This window comes from Pongo pygmaeus, chromosome 22 (assembly GCF_028885625.2).
Source record: "Pongo pygmaeus isolate AG05252 chromosome 22, NHGRI_mPonPyg2-v2.0_pri, whole genome shotgun sequence".
In the NCBI taxonomy this organism is placed as follows: domain Eukaryota; kingdom Metazoa; phylum Chordata; class Mammalia; order Primates; family Hominidae; genus Pongo; species Pongo pygmaeus.
In genome coordinates, this window is record NC_072395.2 from 5481174 (window position 1) to 5503867 (window position 22694).

Below are 22694 nucleotides of genomic sequence, written 5' to 3' on the forward strand. Positions count from 1 at the left end.
GGAAAGATTGGAATGGAAGGTGGAATGGAATGGAATGGAATGTGGAATGGAATGGAATTTGGAATGGAATGTGGAATGGAATGAGGAATGGAATGGAATGAAATATGGAATGGAATGTGGATTTGAATGGAATGGAAAGTGGAATGGAATAGAATGGACTGCGGAATGGAATGTGGAATGCAATGTGGAATGGAATGGAATGGAATGGAAAGGAATGTGGAATGGCATGTGAATTGGAATGCAGGGGATTGTCTAATAAATTGTGGAATGAAATGCAATGGAATGACAATGGAATGTGGAATGGAATGTGGAATGGAATGTGGAATGGACTGCGGAATGGAATGTGGAATGGAATGTGGAATGGAATGGAATGGAATGTGGAACGGAAAGTGAAATGGAATGCAATGGAATGTGGAATGTAATGTGGAATGAAATGAAATGGAATGAGAAGGGGATGTGGAATGGAATGTGGAATGGAATGTGGAATGGAATGTAATTGAATGTGGAATGGAATGTGGAATGGAACATGAAATGGAAAACGGAATGTATTGGAATGGAATGTGGAATGGAATACAAGGCAATGTGGAATGGAATGTGAAATGGAATGTAATGTAATGTGGAATGTAATGTGGAATGGAATGTTTAATGGAATCTGGAATGGAATGGAATGGAATGAAGTGGAATGTGGAATGGAATGGAACGGAATTTGGAATGGAAAGTGGAAAGGAATGTGGAATGGAATGTGGAATGGAAAGGAAAGGAATGTGGAATGGAAAGTGAAATGGAATGGAATGGAATGTGGAGTGGAATGTGGAGTGGAATGTGGAATGGAATGTGGAATGGAATTTGGAATGGAATAGAATGGAATGTGTAATGGAATGTGGAATTTAATGTGGAATGGAAAGGAGAAAGGAATGGAATGGAATGTGGAAAGGAATGTGTAATGGAATGTGTAATGGAATGGAATGGAATGGAGTGGAATGTGGAATGGTATGGAATGGAATGGAATGGAATGTGGAATGTAGTGGAATGTGGAATGGAATGGAATGGAATGTTTTGGAATGTGGAATTCAATGTGGAAAGAATGTGCATTGGAATGTGGAATGGAACCAAATGGAATGTGGAATGGAATGTGGATTGGAATGTGGAATTGTACGTGGAGTGGAATGTGCAATGCAATGTGGAATGGAAAGTGGAATGCAACGAAATGGAAAGTGGAGTGGATCTTGGAATTGAATGGAATGGAACGTGGAATGGAAAGTGAAATGGACTGTGGAATGGAACGTGAAATGGAAAGCTGAATGGATTGGAATGGAATGTGGAATGGAGTGTGGAATGGAATGTGGAATGGATTGCAAGACAATGTTGAACTGAATGTGGAATCGAATGGAATGGACTGTGGAATGGAATGTGAAATGGAATGTAATGGAATGTGGAATGGAATGTGTAATGGTATGTAATGGAATGTTGAATGGAACGGAATGGAATGTGAAACGTAATGTGGAATGGAATGTGGAATACCAAGTGGAATGAAATGGAATGGAATTTCCAATGTAACATGGAATGGAAAGTGTAATGGAATTGAATGGAACGTGGAATGGAATGGAATCCAAGGTTGAATGCAAAGTGGAAAGGAACGTCCAATGGAAAGTGGAGTGGAAATTGGAAAGGAATCAAATGAAACGTGGAATGGAATGTGGTAAGGGATGTGGAAAGGAATTTAATGGAAAGTGGAATGGAATTTGGAATGTAATGGATTGGATTGGAATGGAATCTGGTATGGAATGTGGAATGGAAGGTGGAATGGAATGGAATGGAATGTGGAGGGAATGTGGAACGGAATGTGGAATCAAATGTGGAATATAACGTGGAATGGAAAGTGGAATGGAACCTGGAATGGAATGGAATGTTGAATGGAATGGAATGAAATGTGAAATGGAATGTAATGAAATGTGGAAGGTAAAGTGGAATGGAAAGAAACGGAACGTGGAAAGGAACGTGGAATGAAACCACTAATGGAAAGTAGAATGGAACGTGGAATGGAATGGAATGGAACGTCTAATGGAAAGTAGAATGGAAAGTGGAATGTAATGGATTGGAACATGGAATGGAATGTGGAATGGAATGTGGTATTTAATGGAATGTAAATGGAACATGGAATGGAACGTTGAATGGAATGTGGAATAAAATGTTTAATGGAATGGAATGGAATGTGGTATGAAATGTGGAATGGAATGCAATGCAATGAGAATTGAATGTGGAATGGAATGGAATGGACCGTTGAATGAAAAGTGAAATGGATTAGAATGGAATGTGGAAAGGAAAGAGGAACGGAACAATAATAGAATGTAATGTGGAATGGAACAAGGAATGGATTGGAATGCAGCGTGGAATGGAACGTGGAATGGAACGAGGAATAGAACGTGGAATGGAATGCGGAATGGAATGGAATGGAATGTGGAATGGAATGGAATGGAAAGTTGAATGGTATTTGGAATGGAATGGAATGGATCATGGAATGGAATGTGGAATGGAATAGAATGGAACGTGGAATGGAATGCGGAATGGAATGGAATGGAATGTGGAATGGAAAGTGGAAAGGAATGGAATGGAATGTGGTAATGAATGTGGAAAGAATGTGGAATGGAAAGGAAAGGAATGTGGAATGGAACGGGGAATGTATGTGGAATGGAATGTGGAATCGAATGGAATCGAATGGAATGTGGAATGGAATGTAGAATGGAATGGAATGGAATGTGGAGTGGAATGGAAAGGAATGTGGAATGGAATGTGGAATGGAATGGAAAGGAATGTGGAATGGAAAGTGGAATGGAATGGAACGGAATGTGGAATGGAATGTGGAATGGAATGGAATGGAATTTGGAATGGAATCGAATGGAATGTGGAAAGCAATATGGAAAGCAATGGATAGGAATGTGGAAGGGAATCAAAGGGAAAGTGGAATGGAATGGAATGGAATGTTGAATGGAATGGAATGGAATGCGGAATGGAATGTCATGTAATATGGAATGGAATCTGGAATGGAATGGAATGCAATGAAATGGAATGAGGAATGGAATGGAAAGCAATGTGGAGTGGAATGGAATGGAATGGAATGGAATGTGGAAAGGAATGTGGAATGGAACGCGGAATGGAATGGAGAGGAAGGTGGAATGGAAAGGCATGGAATCTGGAATGGAATGGAATTGAATGTGGAATGGAATGGAATGGAATTTGGAATGGAATGGAATACAGTGTGGAAAGGAATGGAACGGAATTTGGAAAGGAACTCAATGGAAATTGGAAGGGAATGGAATGGAATGGAATGGAATGTGGAATGCAATGGAATGGAATGGAATGTGGAATGGAATGTGAATTGGAATATGGAATGCAATGTGGAACTGAATGGAATGGAATATGGAATTGAATGGAATGTGATGTGGAATGGAATATCGAATGGAATGGAATGTCATTTGTAATAGAATGTGGAGTGGAATGGACTGGAATGTGGAATGGAACGGAATGGAACGTGGAATGGAATGTGGAATGCAATGGAATGGAATGTGGAATGGAATGGAATGGAATGGAATAGAACGTGGAATGGAATGGAATGGAATAAAACGTGGAATAAAATGGAATGTGGAACGGAATATGGAATGGAATGGAATGCAATGGGGTAAGGAATGTGGAATGGAATGGAATGGAAGGTGGAATGGAGGAATGGAATGGAATGTGGAATGGAGGAATGGAATGGAATGGAATGGAATGTGGAACTGAATCGAATGGAATATGGAGTGGAATGGAATGGCATGTGGAATGGAACGGAAAGGAATGAGGAAAGGAATTGAATGGAACGTTGAATTGAATGGAATTGAATGTAATGGAACGTGGAATTCAATGGAATTGAAATGGGAATGGAATGTGTAATGGAATGTGCAATGGAATGGAATGGAATGTGGAATGAAACGGAATGGAATGTGGAATAGAACAGAATGGAAGAAATTGTGCAACGGATTTTGGAGTGGAATGTGGAATGGAATGGAATGGGACATTGAAAGCAATGGAATGGAACGTTTTGTGAATTGCAATGTGGAATGGAACGTGGAATGGGATGAAATGGTACGCGGAATGGAATGTGGAATGGAAAGTGGAATGGAATGTGGAATAGAATAGAATGGAATGTGCAATGGAATGTGGAATGTAATGTGGAATGTAATGGAATGGAATGTGGAATGGAATTGAGCTCAGAATGGAATGGAATGGAATTTGGATTGGAATGGAACGGTATGGAATGTGGAATGGTCTTGAATGAAATGGAAAGTGAAATGGAATTGGAATGGAATGTGGAATGGAATGAAATAGAATGTGGAATGGAATAGAATGGAATGTGGAATGGAATGTGGAATGGAATGGAACATTGGATGGAATCTGTATTGGAACATGTAATGGAATGTGGAATGGAATGTGGAATGGAATATGGAATGAAATGGAGTATGGAATGTGGAATGGAACAGAATTGAATGTGGAATTCAACGGAATGGAATATGGAATGGAACGGAATGGAATGTGGAATGAAATGTGGAGTGGAATGTGGAATGAAACGTGGAATGGTACGTGGAAAGGAATGGAAGGAACGTGGAATGAAATGTGGAATGTAATGTGCAATGGAATGTGGAATGGAATGGAAAGGAATGTGGAAGAGAAGGTGGAGTTGAATGGAAAGGAATGTGGAATGAAATGCAAATGAATGTGTAATGGAATGTGTAATAGAATGGAATGGAATGTGGAATGGAATGTGGAATGGAAAGTAATGGAATGTGGAGTGGAATTTTAAATGGAAACTACAGTAATGTGGAACTTAATGTGGAATGCAATGTGGAATGGAACAGAAAGGAATGTGGAATGGAATGGAATGGAATGTGGAATATAATGGAATCGAATGGACTGGAATGGGAATGGAATAGAATGGAATGTTGAATGCAATGGAATGGAATGAAATGAGGAATGGAATGGAATGGAATATGGAATGCAATGCAATGGAATGAAATGAGGAATTGAAAGGAATGTAATGTGGAATGGAACGGAAAGGAATGTGGAATGGAATGGAATACAACTTGGAATGCAATGTGGAATGGAAAAGAATGGAATGCGAAATGAAATGGAATGGAACATGGAAAAGCATGTGGAATTGAATGTGGAATGGAAAATGGAATGGAATGGAATGGAATATTGAATGGAATGGCATGGAATGTGGAATAGAACGGAATGGGAAGGAATGCAATGTGGAATGGAAAGGAATAGAATGTGCAATTCAGTGGAATGGAGTGAAATGTGGAATTGAATGGAATGGAAAGTGGAACGTAATGGATTGGAATGTGAAATGAGATGGAATGGAAAGTAAAATGGAATATAGAATGGAATGTGGAATGGCATGTGGTATGGAATGTGGAAAGTAATGGAATGGAATGTTGACTGTAATGTAATGGAATATGGAATAGAATGGAATGGAATGGAATGTGGAATGGAAATGACTGGAATGCGGAATTGAATGCAATGGAATGTGGAATGAAATGGAAAGGAACGTGAAATAGAATATGGAATGGAATGCAATGGGAAGTAAAGTGAAATGGAATGTAGAAAGGAATGAGGAATGAAAAGTGGAATGGAAAGTGTAATGGAAAGGAAAGGAACGTGGAATAGATTGGAATGGAACATGGAATGTAGTGTGGAATGGAATGCGGAATGGGACGTGGAACAGAATGGAATGCAACTTGGAATGCAATGTGGTAGAATGTGGAAGGGAACGGAATGGAATGTGGAATGGAATGCATTGGAATTCGGAAAGGAATGGACTGGAATGTGTAATGGAATGGAATGGAACGTGGAATGGAATGTGGAATGGTACGTGGAATGGATTGTTTAATTGAATACAATGGAATGTGGAATACAATGGAATGGAATGTTGAATGGAAAGTGGAATGGAACATGGAATGGAATTTTGAATCGAATGGAATGGAATGGAAGGGAAAGAGAAATAGAATGTCGAACGGAATGTGAAATGTAAAGTGGAATGGAATGTGGAACGGATTGAAATGGAACTTGGAATGGAATGGAAAGAATGTGGAATGGAATGGAATGGAACGTGGAATGGATCATGGATTGGAAAGAGGAATGGAATGTGGAATGGAACGTGGAATGTAATGTAATGGAACGTGGAATGGAACGTGGAATGGATCATGGAATGGAAAGAAGAATGGAATGTGGAATGCAACGTGGAATGGAACGTGGAATAGATCATGGAATAGAAAGAGGAATGGAATATGCAATGGAATGAGGAATGAAATGGAATGGAATGTTGTATGAAATGTGGAATGGAATGTTGTATGAAATGTGGAATGGAATGGAATGTGGAATGGAATGTGGAATGGAGGGCAATGGAATGAGAATGGAATGTAGAATGCAATGGAATGGAATGTGGAGTGGAATGTGGAATGGAATGGATTGGAATGTGGAATGGAATGCAGAATGGAATGTGGAATGGAACGTAGAATGGAACGTGGAAATGAATGTGGAATGGAACGTGGAATGGAATGTGGAATGCAATCTGGAAGGAAATGTGTTGGGGAATGGAAAGGAATGGAATGTGGAATGGAACGTGCAATGCATAGTGGAATTGAATGTGGAATGGATCGTGGAATGGAATGAGGAATGGAACGTGGAATGCAATATTGAATGGAACGTGAAATTGAATGGAATGGAATGTTGAATGAAACGTGGAATCGAATGGAATGGAATATGGAATGGAATGTGGAATGGAATGGAATGGGACATGGAATGGAATCTGGAAAGGAAAGTGGAATGGAATGGAATGGAATGTGGAATGGAACGTGGAATGTAGTGGAAGGGAATGTGGAATGGATCGTGGAATTGATACTGGAATGGAACGAGGAATGGAACGGATTGAAAAGTGGAATGGAACTTGGAAAGAATGGAATGGATCTTGGATTGGAATGAGGAATGGAATGTGAAATGGAAAGTGGAATGGAACGTGGAATGGAATGTATTGAAATGTGGAATGGAATGGGATGGAACTTTGAATGCAACATGGAATCTAATGTGGAATGGAACGTGGAATGGAAAGTGGAGTGAAATGGAATGGAATGTGGAATGGAATGTGGAATGGAACGGAATGGAATGTGGAATGGAATGGAATGAAATGTGGAATGGAAAGGAATGGAACCTGAAAAGGGTCGTGGAATGGAACATGGAATGCAAAGTGGAATGGAACGTGGAATGGAAAGTGGAGTGCAATGGAAAGGAATGCGGAATGGAATGGAATGGAATATGGAATGGAATTGAATGGAGTGGAATGTGGAAAGGAATTGAATAGAATGGAATGGAATGCAGAAGGCGATGGAATGGAATGTGGAATGGTATGGAATGGAATCCAATGAGGAATGGAATGGAATGGAATGGAATGTGCAATTGAATGGAATGGAATGAGGAATGGAATGTATTGGAATTTAGAATGAAATGGAATGGAACTTGGAATGGAATGTGTAATGGAATGTGGAATGGATCGTGCAATGGAATGGAATGGAATGTGGAACAGAATTGAGTGGAATGGAATGTGGAATGGAATGTGGAAAGGAATGTGGAATGGAATGGAATGGAATGTGGAATGGAATGGAATGCAATGTGTAATGGAATGGAAGGGAAAGGAAAGGAAAGTGAAATAGAATCTGGAACGGAATGTGAAATGGAATGTGGAATGGAATGTGGAATGGAATGAAAAGGAAAGTCGAATGGAATTAAATGGAAAGTGGAATGGAATGGAATGGAATGTGGAATGGAAGGTGGAATGGAACATGGAATGGAAAGTGGAATGGAATGTGGAATGGAATGTGGAATGCAATGGAATGTAATGTGGTATGAAATGTGAAATGGAATGGAATGGAATATGGAATGGAAAGTGGAATTCAATACAATGGAATGAGAATGGAATGTGGAATGGAATGGAATGGAATGTGGAATGCAATGTGGAATGGAATGGATTGGAATGTGGAATGGAATGTGGAATTGAATGCGGAATGTAACGGAATGAAATGTGGAATGGAATGTGGAATGGAATGTGGAATGAAACGTGGAATGGAAAGTGGATTGAATGGAATGGAACTCGGAATAGAATTTGAAAGGAAATTAAGAGAATGTGTAATGAAATGTGTACTGTAATGGAAAGGAAGTGGAACGGAATGGAATGGAATGTAGAATGGAATGTCGAATGGAACGGAATGTAATGTGTATTGGAATGTGGAATGGAATGTGGAATGGAAAGATTAATGGAATGGAATGGAATGTGGAATGGAACATGGAATGAAATCGAACGGAATGTGGAATGGAAACTGGAATGGAATGTGGAATCAATGTGGAATGGAATGGAGGGGAATATGGAATGGAATGTGGAATGGAGTGTTGAATGGAATGGAATGGAACGTGGAAAGGAATGTGGCAGGGAATTTAAAGGAATGTGGAATGGTAAGTGGATTGGAATGTAGAACGGATTCTGGAATGGAATGTGCAATAGAGCGGAAGAGAATGTGAAATGGAATGTGGAATGGAGTGAGGAATGGAACTTGGAATGGAATGCAATGAAATATGAAATGGAACTTGTAATGGAATGGAATGGAACGTGGAAAGGATCGTGGAATTGAACTGAATGGAAAGTAGAATGGTATGTGGAATGGAACTTGTAATGGAATGGAAAGGAATGTGGAATGGAACGTGAAATGCAATGGAATTCAACGTGGAATATAACGTGGAATGGAACGTGGAATGGAATGTGGAATTGAACATGGGATAGAATGTGGAATTAAATGTGGAAAGGAATGGAATGGAAAATGGAATGGAATGTGGAATTGAATGTGGAACGGAATGCAGAATGCAATAGAAAGGAATGTGGAATGGAACGTAGAATTCAATGGAATGTAATGGAATGGAATGTGGAATGGAATGTGCAATGGAATGTGCAATGGAATGGAATGAAACGTGGAATGAAATGTGGAATGAAATGTGGATTGGAATGGAATGGAATGTGCAATGGAATGGAATGGAATGCGGAATGGTATTTAGTGTACATTGGAATGGAACGTGGAATGGAATGGAATGGAATGTGGAATGGAATGTGGAATTGAAAATGGAATGAAATGAGGAAAGTAATGTGTAAAGGAATGGGCAATGGAATGTGGAATGGAAAGTGAAATGGAACGGAATGGAAAGTGGAGTGGAACTTGGAAGGAATGGAATGGAACTTGGATTGGAAGGTGGAAATGGATGTGGAGTGGATAGTGGAATGTAACGGGGACGGAAATGGAATGGAATGTGGAAAGGAATGGAATGCAACTTGGAATGCAATGTGGATTGGAATGTGGAATGCAAGGTGGAATTGAACGTGGAATGAAATGGAATGGAACGTGGAATGGAATGTGGAATGGAATGGAATGGAATGGAAAGGAATGTGGAATGAAAAGGAATGGGACGTGGAATGGAACATAGAATGCAACGTGGAATGGAACGTTGAATGGAATGTGGAATGCAATGGTATGGAATGTGGAATGGAATGGAATGGAATGTGGAATATAAAGGAATGGAACGTGGAATGGAACGTGCAATAGAATGGAATGGAACTTGGAATGGAATGTGGAATGGAACGGAATGGAATGTGGAAAGAAATGTAGATTGGAATGTGGAATGAAACGTGGAATGCAACGTGGAAAGGAATGGAATGGAACGTTGAATGGAATGCAATGGAACATTGAATGGAATGGAACAGAACCGGGAATGGAATGTAGAATGAAATGGAATGGAATGTGGAATGGAATGGAATGGAATGTGGAATGGAAAGGAATGGAAATTAAATTGGGTCATGGAAAGGAACATGGAATGCGATGTGGATTGCAACGTGGAATGGAATGTGGAATGGAATGGAATGGAATGTGGATTGGAATGGAAAGCAATGTAGAATTGAATGGAAAGGAATGTGGAATAGAAAGGAGTATGGAATGTGGAATGGAACGGAATGGAATGTGGAATGGAATGTGGAATGAAATGTAGAATGGAATGTGGAATGAAATGTGGAATGAAATGTGGAATGCAACGTGGAAAAGAATGGAACAAAAGGTGGAATGAAATGTGGAATGGAATGTGCAGTGGAATGTGCAATGGATTGGAAAGGAATGTGGAATGTAAGGTGGAGTTGAATGGAAAGGAATATGGAATGGAAAGGAATTGAATGGAAAGGATTTGAATGGAAAGGAATTGAATGCAATGGAATGTGGAATGGAAAGGAATGGAATGCGGAATGGAAGGTGGAATGGAATGGAATGGAATGTGGAATTGAATGTGAAATGGAAAGGAAGAAATGTGGAACGGAATATGGAATGGAATGGAATGGAATGTGGAATGGAATGGAATGGAATGGAATGTCTAATATAATGTAATGGAATGGAATGGGAATGAAATAGAATGGAATGCTGAATGCAATGGAATAGAATGAAATGAGGAATGGAATGGAATGGAATATGAAATGCAACGCAATGGAATGAAATGTGTAATTGAAAGGAATGGAAGGTGGAATGGAATGGAATGGAATGTTGAATGGAATGGAATAGAACACGGAATGGAATGTCGAAATGAATAGAATGCAATGTGGAATGAAATGGAATGGAACGTGGAAAAGAATGTGGAATTGAATGTGGAATGGAAAGTGGAATGGAATGGAATGGTATGTGGAACGGAACGGAATGGAGTGTGGAATAGAATGGAATGGGATGGAATTGAATGAGGAATAGAATGGAATAGAATGTGGAATGCAATGGAATGGAGTGAAATGTGGAATTGAATGGAATGGAAAGTGGAATGGAATGGAATGGGATGTGGAATGGGATGGAATGGAACGTAAAATGGAATGTGGAATGGAATTTGGAATGGCATGCGGAGTGGAATGTGGAATGTAATGGAATGGAATGCTGATTGTAATGGAATGAAAAATGAAATAGAATGCAATGGAATGGAATGTGGAATGGAAATGAATGGAATGTGGAATTGAATGCAATGGAATGTGGAATGAAATGGAATAGAACGTGGAATAGAATCTGGAATGGAATGGAATGCAACGTGAATTGGAATATGGAAAGGAAAGAGGAAAGAAAAGTGGAAAGGAACGTGTAAAGGAATGGAAAGGAACATGAAATAGATTGGAATGGAACGTGGAATGTACTGTGGAATGGAATGCGGAATGGGACGTGGAACGGAATGCATTGCAACTGGGAATGGAATGTGGTAGAATGTGCAATGGAATGGAATACAATGTGGAATGGAATGCACTGGAATGTGGAAGGGAATGGATTGGAATGTGGAATGGAAAGGAATGGAACGTGGAATGGAATGTGGAATGGTACGTGGAATGGATTGTTTAATGGAATGGAATGGAATGTGGAATAGAATAGAATGGTACGTAGAATGGAAAGTGGAATAGAACATGGAATGGAACGTGGAATGGAATGGAATGGAAAGTGAAATAGAATGATGAAAGGAATGTGAAATGGAATGTGGAACGGAATGAAATGGAACATGGAATAGAATGGAAGGAACGTGGAATGGAATGGAATGGAACGCGGAATAGAATTGAATGTGGAATGGAATGTGATGTGGAATGGAGTGGAATGGAATCTGGAAAGGAATGGAATGGAATATGAAAAGGTATGGAATGGAATATGAGAAGTAATGGAATGGAATGGAATGTGTAATGGAATGGAATGGAATGTGTAATGCAATGGAATGGAATGTTGAATGGAACGTGGAATGCAACGGAATTTAATGTGGAATGGAATGTGGAATGGAATGGAAAGGAATGTGGAATGGAATGGTATGGAATGTGGAATAGAATGCGGAATGGAATGGAATGGAATGTGGAATGGAATGGAATGGAAAGAAATGGAATGGATTGGAATGGGAAATGGCATGTGGAATGGAATATGGAATGGAATGGAAAGGAAAGAGGAATGGAAAAGAATGTAATGGAATGGAATGCAGAATGGAATGTAGAATGGAATGTGGAGTGCAATGGAATGTGGAATGGAAGGGAAGGGAATGAGGAATGGAATGTGGAATTTTATGTGGAATGGAATGGAATGTGGAATGGAATGGAATGGAATGTGGAATGCAATGTGGAATGGAAAGTGGAATGTAATGTAATATGGAATGGAAGGGAATGGAATGTGGAATAGAATGTAGTATGGTATGTGGAATGGAATGTAATGGAATGTGGAATGGAATCTGGAATGTAATGTGGAAAGTAAAGTGGAGTGGAAAGGAATGTGGAATGCAATGGAATGGAAAGGAATGCAATCTGGAATAGAATGGGGAATGGAATGTGGAATGCAACGTGGAATGGAACGAAATGGAATGTGGAATAGAATAGGGAATGGAATCTGGAATGGAATGGAATGGAACCTGGAAAGGAACGTGGAATGGAACGTGGAATGGAAACTGGAATGGAACGTGGAATGGAATGGAAAGTGGAATGGAATGGAATGGAATGTGGAATGGATAGTGGAATGGAATGTAATGGATTGTGGAATGGAAAGTTGAATGGGATGGAATGGAATGTGTAATGGAACGTGGAATGTAATGGAATGGAATGTTGAATAGATTGTGGAATGGAATCAATGGAATCCAATGCGGAATGGAATGGAATGGAATGGAATGGAATGGAATTGAATGTGGAGTGGAATAGAATGGAATGTGGAAAGGAAAGTAATGGAATGTGGAATGGAATGGAATGGAATGTGGAGTGGAATGGAATGGAATAGAATTGAATGTGGAATGCAATGGAAGGGAATTAGGAATGGACGGGAACTGAGTGGAATGGAATGAGGAATGGAATGGAATTGAATGTGGAATTGAAGGGAAAGAAATGGAACGGTACATGGAATGGAAAGGAATGCATTATTGTATGTAATGTGGAAAGGAATGGAAAGGTATGTGGAATGGAACGTGGAATGGAATGGAATGGGACATGGAATGCAATGTAATGGAATGTGTAACGGAATGAGGAATAGAATGGAATAGAATGGAATGGAATGTGGAATGTAATGGAATGGAATGTGGAATGGAATGGAATTCAATGTGGATTGGAATGTGGACAGCAATGTGCAACGGAATGAAGTGGAATGTGGAATGGAATGAAGATTGGAATGTGGAATGGAGTGGAATGGAACGTGGAATGGCACCTGGAATGTAAAGTGGAGTGGAATGTGGAACGGAACGTGGAATGGAATGTGCAATGGAATGCAACGGAATGTGCAATGGAATGCAACGGAATGTGGAATGGAAAGGAATGGAATGTGGAATGGAAACAGAATGGAACGTGGAATGCAATGGAATATGGAATTGAATGGAAAGGAAAGTTGAATGGAATGTGGAATTGAATGGAATGGAATGCAGTGTGGAATGGATTGGAATGCAATGTGGAATGAAATGGAATTCAATGTGGAATGGAATGGAATGGAAAGGAATGGAAAGTAGAATGGAATTGAACGGAATGTGAAATGGAACGTGAAATGGAATGGAATGGAACATGGAATGGAATGCAATGGAACGTGAAATAGAATGGAATGGTACTTGGAATGGAATGGAATGGAAAGTAGAATGCAACGAAATAGAACGTGAAATGTAATGACATTGAAAGTGGAATTCAATGGAATGGAATGTGGAATTGAATGGAGTGGAATGCGGAATGCAATGTGGAATGATATGGAATGAAAGTTTGATGGAATAGAATAGAATGTGGAATGGAATTTTGAACGGAATGTAATGGAATGTGGTATGGAATGTGGAATGCAATGGAATGGAATGTGCAATGGAAAGTGGAATGCTTGGAATGGAATGTGGAATTGAATGGAATGGAATGTGAAATGGAATGTGGAATGGACAGTGGAATGGAATGAAATGCAACGTGGAATGGAATGTGGAATGGAATGGAATGGAACGTGAAATAGTACGTGGATTGGAACACGGAATGGAACGTGGAAAGGAACGTGGAATGAAATGGAATGGAATGTTGTATGGAATGGAATAGAATGTGGAATGGAATGGAATGGAAAATAGAATGCAACGAGGAATGGAATGGAATGGAACATGGAATGGAAAGTGGAATGGAACTTCTAATGGAACGTAGAATGGAATGTGGAATGGAATGGAAAGGAACGTGGAATGGAATGGAACGGAACATGTAATGGAAAGTTAAATGGAAAGTGGAACGTAGTGTGGAATGGAACATGGAATGGGAAATAGAATTTAAGGTGGAATGGAAAGGAACGGAATGTGGAATGCAATGGAATGGAATATGGAATGGAGTGGAATGGAAAGTCGAATATAATTTGGAATGGAATGGAAAGGAACTCAGAATGCAATGGAATGGAATGGAAAGTGGAAGGGAACAGAATGTGGAATGGAATGTGGAAATGAATGTGGAATGGAACGTGGAATGGAACATGGAATGGAATGGAACGGAATGTTGAATGGAATGTGGAATGGTATGGAATGGAGTGTGGAATGGAATCTGCAGTGGAATGTTGAATGCAATGTGGAATGGAAAGGAAGGTGGAATGGAATTTTGAATGGATGGAATGGAATGTGGAATGGAATGTGGACTGCAATGGAATGCAGTGTGGAATGGAATGGAAAGGAATGTGGAATGGAATGTGGAAAGGAATGTGGAAGGGAATGTGGAATGGTACGGAATGGAATGTGGAATGGAATGTGGAATGGAATGGAATGGAATGTGGAATGGAATGGAATGTAATATGGAATGGAACGTGGAATGGAACAAGGAATGGAACATCTAATGGAAAGTGGAATGCAGCATGGAATGGATTGGAATGGAATATGAAATTGAATGTGGAAAGGAATGTGGAATGTAATGGAATGTAAAGTGGAAGAGAATGTGGAATGGAATGGAATGGAATGCGGAATAGAATGTGGAATAGAATGGAATGGAATGTGGAATGCAGTGTGCAATGGAACGTGGAATGGAATGGAATCAAATGTCGAATGGAACGTGGAATGGAATGGAATGGAACTTGGAATGGAACATGGAATTGAAACTGAAATGGCATGTGGCATGGAAAGTGGAATGACATTGGCAATGGAATGTGAAATGGAAAGTGAAATGGAACGTGGAATGGAATGGAATCGAACGTTGAATGGAACGTGGAATGGAGTGGAATGGAACTTGGAATGGAATATGGAGTGGAAAGTGAAATGCCATGTGGAATGGAACGGAATGGAATTGAATGGAAGGTGGAATGGAAGTTGGAATGGAATATGGAATGTAACGTGGAACGGAAAGGAAGGGAATGTGGAATTGAACGGAGTGGAATATGGAATGGAATGGAATGGAATGTGGATGGAATGGAATGGAATATGGAATAGAATGTGAAAAGGAATGGAATGAAATCCAGAAGGGAATGGAATGGAATGCGAAATGTAACGTGGAAGGGAACGCAGAATGGAACACGGAAGGGAACATAGAATAGAACGTGGAATCGAATGTGGAATAGAACGTGGAATGGAGATTCGAATGTAATGTGGAATGGAAAGGAATGGAATGAGGAATGGAATGGAATGGAATGTGGAAAGGAAAGGTGTGGAATGTGGAATTGAATGGAAAGGAATGGAAAGTTGAATGGAATGGAATGGAATGTAGACTGGAACATGGAATGGAAAGTAGAATAGGATCATGGAATGGAATGTGGAATGGAACATGGAATTGAAAATGGAATAAAATGTGGAATTGAAAGGAATGGAAAATTAATGGAATGAAATGGATTTGAAAGTAGAATAGAAAGAAATGGAAAGTGGAATAGAATGGAAAAGAATATTGAATATAATTCAGAAGGGAATGGAAAGGAATCCAGAAGGGATTGGAATGGAATGGAATGGAGTGTAATGGAATGGAATGTGGAATGGAAAGTGGAATCAAACTTGGAATGGAATGTGGAATGGAAAGGAATGGAATATGGAATGGAAGAGAATGAAATTTGGAATGGAATGTGTAATGGAAAAGAATGTAATGGAATGGAATGGAATGTGGAATGGAATGGAAAGGAATGTGGAATGGAATGTGGAATGGAATGGAACGGAATGTGGAATGGAATGTGGAATGGAATGGAATGTGGAACGCAATGGAATTGCATGTGGAATGGAACGGAATGGAATGGAATGCGGAATGGTATGGAATGGAATGTGGAATGGAATGGAATTTAATGGAATAGAATGTGGAATTGAATGGAATGGAAAGTGGAATGGAATGGAATGTTATGTGGAACGGAATGGAAAGGAATGGAATGGAAGGTGGAATGGAATGAGAAATGGAATGTGGAATGGAAAGCGGAATTGAATGAAATGCAAGGTGGAAAGGAATGGAATGGAACATGGAATGGGATGGAATGGAAAGTGGAATGGAACGGAATGGAACGGAACGTGGAATGGAACGTGCATTGGAACGCAGAATGGAACGTGGAATGGAACCTGCAATGGAATTGAACGGAATGTTAAATGGAAAGGAATTTAATGTGGAATGGAGCGGAATACAATATGGAATGTAAAGTGGAATGGAATGGAATGGAACGTGGAATGGAATGTGGAATGGAAACTCCAATGGAAAGTAGAATGGAACGTGGAATGGAATGGACTGGAATGTCCAATGGAAAGTAGAATGAAACGTGGAATGCAATGGAACGGAAAATGGAATTGAATGGAATGGAACACAGAATGGAACGTGGAATGGAACGTGGAATGGAACGTGGAGTAGAAAGTGAAATGTAATAAGGAATGGAAAGGAACAGAATGTGGAAGTCAAAGGAATGGAATATGGAATGGAATGGAATAGAATGTTGAATATAATTTGAAATGGAATGGGAAGGTAATCAGAATGGAATAGAATGGAATGGAATGGAATGGAATCAGGAAAAGAACTTGGAATGGAACATGGAAAGGAATGTGGAAAGGAATGGAATGGAATGTGGAATGGAAGGGAATGGAATGTGGAATGGAATGTGGAATGGAATGGTTTGGAATGGAATGGAATGTGGAATGGAAGGGAATGGAATATGGAATGGAAAGTGGAATGGAATGTGGAATGGAATGGAATGGAGTGGAATGGTATGAAATGTGGAATGGAATGGAAAGGAATGGAATGGAATGGAATTTGGAATGGAATGTAATCGAATGTTTAATGGAATGGAATGGAATGGAATGCGTAACGGTATGGAATGGAATGTGGAATGCAATGGAATGGAATGGAATGGAATGCGGAATTGAATGGAATGGAAAGTGGAATTGAATGGAATGGAATGGAATGAAATGGAATGGATGGTGGAATGGTATATGAAATGCAATTTGGAATGGAAAGTGGAATGGAATAGAGTAGAATATGGAATGGAACAGAACTTGGAATGGAACGTGGAATGGAATGGTATGGAACGTGGAATGCAAAGTAGAATGGAACGTGGAATGCAAAGTGGAATGGAACGTGGAATGGAACGTGCAATGGAACGTGGAATGGAATGGAATGGAATGTTGAATGGAATAGAATGGAATGTGGAATGGAATGGAATGGAATATGGAGTGTAATGTGGAATGGAATGGAATGGAATATGGAACGTAATGTGGAATGGAATGAAATGAAACGTGGAATGGAACGTGGAATGTTACATGGAATGGAACCTATAATGGAATGCAGAATGGAACGTGGAATGGAATGGAATGGAATGTGGAAGGCATTGTGGAATGGAATGGAATGGAATGGAATGCGGACTGGAAATGAATACAATGGAATGGAATGGAATGCGGACTGGAAATGAATAGAAAGGAATGGACTGTGGAATGGAATGGAATGGAAATTGGTATGGAATGGAATGGAATTTGAAATGGAACGTGGAATGGAATGGAATGGAATGAAATATGGAATGCAAGGGAATGTGGAATGGAATGGAATGGAATGTGAACTTCAATGGAATGGAATGTGGAATGGAATGGAATGGAATGTGGAATGGAATGTGGAATGGAATGAGGAATGGAATGGAAAGATTTGTGGAATAGAATGGAATGGAATATGGAAAGGAATGTGGAATGGAATGGAATGGAATGTGGAATGGAATGGAAAGGAATGTGGAATGGAATCAAATGGAATGTGAAACGGAACGTGAAATGAAATGGAATGGAATGTGGAATGGAATGTTGAATGGAAAGGAATGGAATATGGAATGGAATGGAATGGAATGTGGAATGGATTGGAATAAAAAGTGGAAGTGGAACGGAATGAAACACGTAATGGAAAGTGGAGTGGAACATGGAATGGAATGTGGAATGGAATGTAATCGAATGTGGAATAGAATGTGGAATGGAAAGTGGAATGGGATAGATTGCAACGTGGAATGGAGTGGAATGGAATCTGGAGTGGAATTGAATGGCTTGTGGAATGGAATGGAATGGAAAGCAATGTGGAATGGAAAGCGGAATGAAATGGAATGGAATGTGGAATAGAATGGAATGGAATGCGGAATGGAACGTGCAATAGAATGAAATGGAAAGGACTGGAATGTGGAATGAAATGTGGAATGCAAAACAATGGAATGGAATGGATTCTGGAAAGGTAGGTGGAATGAAATGGAATGGAATGTGGAATGGAATGTGGAATGGAATGGAATGGAATGGACTGGAACATGGAATGGAACGTGGAAAGGAATGTGCAATGCAATGGAATGTGGAATGGAATGGAATAGAATCTGGAATGTAACGTGGAATGGAATGGAATGGAAAGGAATGGAAGGGAATGGAAAGTGGAATGGAATGTGGAATGGAATGGAATGGAATATGGATTGGAATGTGGAATGGTACAGAATGGAATGGAATGTGGAATGGAATTTGGAAAGGAATGGAATGGAATGAAATAGAATTTGAAATGATACGTAGAATGGAATGGAATGAAATATGGAATGGAAAGGAATGGAATGGAATGTGAAATGGAACTTGGAATGGAATGGAAAGTCGAATGGATCATGGAAAGCTACGTCGATTGGAATGGAATGGAATGGGATGGAATGTGGAATGGGATGGAATGTGGAATGGAATGGGATGGAATTTGGAATGGAATGGAATGGAATGGAATGTGGAATGGAATGGAATGGACTGCGGAATGGTATATGAAATGCAACCGACTGAAATGGGGAATGGAATGTGGAATGGAACGTCAAAGGGATAGTGAAATGTATTGTGGAACGGAATGGAATGGAACGTGGAATGGAACGTGCAATGGAACGTGGAATGTAAGGTGGAAAGGAATGGAATGCAATGTGGAATGGAATGGAATGGAATGTGGAAAGGAATATGGAATGGATTGGAATGTGGAATGGTTTGTGGAATGGAATGGAATGGAATGTGGAATGGAATGTGGGATGGAATGGAATGGAATGGAAAGTGGAATGGATAGTGGAATGGAATGCAATGGAATGGAATGGAATGGAATGAGTAATGGAATGTGGAATGGAAAGTGGAATGGAATGGATTGGAATGTGGAATGCAGCGCAATGGAATGTGGAATGGAATTGAAAGGAATGTGGAATGCACTTTGGAATGGAATGGAATGGAAAGTGCAACGGAACGTGGAATGGAATGGAATGTAGAATGGAACGTGGAATGGAATGGAATGGAACGTCTTATGGAAAGTACAATGGAACGGGTAATGGAATGGAATGGAACGTTGAGTGGAATGTGGAACGGAATGTGGAATGGAATGTAATGTAATGTGGAATTCAATGGAATGGAATGTGGTATGGAATGTAGAATGGAATTGAATGGAATGTGGATTGGAATGCGTTGTGGGATATGGAATGGAATGTGGTATGGGATGTGGAATGGAATATGGAATGAAATGGAATGGAATGCAGAATTGAATGTGGAAAGGAAAGGAATGGAATGTGGAATGGAATGTGGAATGGAATGGAACGGAATGTGGAATGGAATGTGGAATGGAATGGAACGGAATGTGGAATGGAATGTGGAATATATAAGAATGGATTCTGGAATGCAATGGAATGGAATGTGGAATGGAATTAGGAGTGGAATGTGGAATGGAATATGGAATGGAACGTCGAATGGAATGGAATGGAAAGTGTAATGGAACATGAAATGGAACGTGGAATGCTACATGGAATGGAACGTGGAATGGAACGTTGAATGGAATTAGTAATGGAACGTGGAATGGAATGTTCAATGCAATGTGCAATGGAAAGTGGAATGGGGACTGGAATGGAATGTGGAATGGAATGGAATGGAATTGAATGTGGAATAGAAAGGAATGGAATGGAAAGGAAAGTGAAATATCATTTGGAATGGAATGGAAAGGAATCCAGAATGGATTGGAATGGAATGGAATGGAGTGTAATGGAATGGAAAGTGTAATGGAAAGTGGAATGGAACGTGGAATGCAATATGGAATGGAATGGAATTGAATATGGACAGGAAGGGAATGGAATTTTGAATGGAATGTGTAATGGAATAGAATGTAATGGAATGGAATGGAATGTGGAAAGGAACGGAATGGAATGTGGAAGGGAATGTGGAATGGGATGTGGAATGGAATGGTATGGAATGTGGAATGGAATGGTATGGAAAGTGCAATAGAATGGAATGGAATGAGGAATGGAATGGAATCTAATGTGGAATGGAATGGAATGGAATGGAATGTGGAATGGTATGTAATGGAAAGTTGAATGGAATGGAACTTAATGGAATGGAATGTGGAATTGAATGGAATGGAAAGTGGAATGGAATTCAATGGAACTTGGAATGGAATGGAATGGAATGGAAGGTGGAATGGAATGTGAAATGGAATGTTGGAAATGAAAGTGGAATGGAATGAAATGAAACGAGGAATGGAAGGGAATGTAACGTGGAATGGAATGGAATGGTACGTGGAAAGGAAAGTGGAATGGAACGGAATGGAACGTGGAATGGAACGTGGATTGGAACATGGAATGGAACGTGGAAACTAACGTGGAATGGATTGGAATGGAATGCTGAATGGAATGGAATAGAATGTTGAACGGAATGCAATGGAATATAGAATGTAACGTGGAATGGAAAGGAATGGAACGTGGAATGGAACCACTAAAGGAACGCAGAATGGAAAGTGTAATGGAATGGAATGGAACATGGAATGGAATGGAACGGAACGTGGAAAGGAATGGAATGGAATGTAGAATGGAACGTGGAACGGAACGTAGAATGGAACATGGAATGGAATGCAGAATGCAGCATGGAATGGAAAATGGAATGTAATGTGGAATGGAAAGGAAAGGAATGTTGAATGCAATGGAATGGAATATGGAATGGAATGGAATGGAATGGAATGTCGAATATAATTTGGAATGGAATGGAAAGGAATTCAGAATGGAAAGGAATGGAATGGAATGTGGAATGGAATGTGGAAATGAATGTGGAATTGAACGTGGAATGGAAAGTGGAATGGAATGGAATGGAATGTGGAATGCAATATAGAATGGTATGGTATGGAGTGTGGAATGGAATCTGCAGTGGAATGTTGAATGCAATGTGGAATGGAATGGAAGGTGGAATGGAATGTGGAATGGATGGGATGGAATGTTGACTGCAATGGAATGCACTGTGGAATGGAATGGAATGGAATGTGGATTGGAATTTGGAAAGCAATGTTGAATGGAAGGTGGAGTGGAGTGGAATGGAATGTGGAAACGAATGTGGAATGGAATGTTGAATGGAATGTGGAATGGAATGGAATGGAATAGAATAGTTTGTGGAATGGAATGTGGAATGGAATGTGAAATGGAACGTGGAATGGAATGAAAGGAAAATGGAATGGGATGGAATAGAATCTGGAATGGAAGGTGGAATGGAATGGAATGGAATGTGGAATGGAACATGGAATGGAAGGTGGAATGCAAAGTGGAATGGAACATGGAATGGAATGTGCAATGCAGCATGGAATGGAATGTGGAATGGAATGTGGATTTGAATGGAATGGAATGTGGAATGGAATGTAATGGAACGTGGAAAGGAATGTGGAATGGAGTGGAATCGAATGTGGAAGGGAATGTGGAATGGAACGCAATGGAAAGTGGAATGGAATGTGGAATGGAACATAGACTGGAATGGAATGGAATGTGGAATGGAAGGTGGAATGGAATGGAATGCAACTTAGAATGGATCATGGAATGGAACTTGAAATGGAATGTAGCATGGAACATGGAATGGCATGGGCAAAAGAATATGAAATGGAACGTGGAATGGGATGGAATGGAAAGTGGAATGGAAGGTGGAATGGAATGGAATGGAACTTGGAATGGAATGTGGAACGGAATGCAGAATGGAACGTGGAATGTAACTTGGAATAGAACGGAATGGAATGTGGAATGGAATGTGAAATGGAAGGTGGAATGGAATTAAATCGAATATGGAATGGAAAGTGGAATGCAATGGAATGGAACTTGGAACGGAACGTGGAATGGAAAGTGAAATGGCATGTTGCATGGAAAGTGGAATTACATGGGCAATGGAATGTGGAATGGAACGTAGAATATAATGGAATGGAAAGA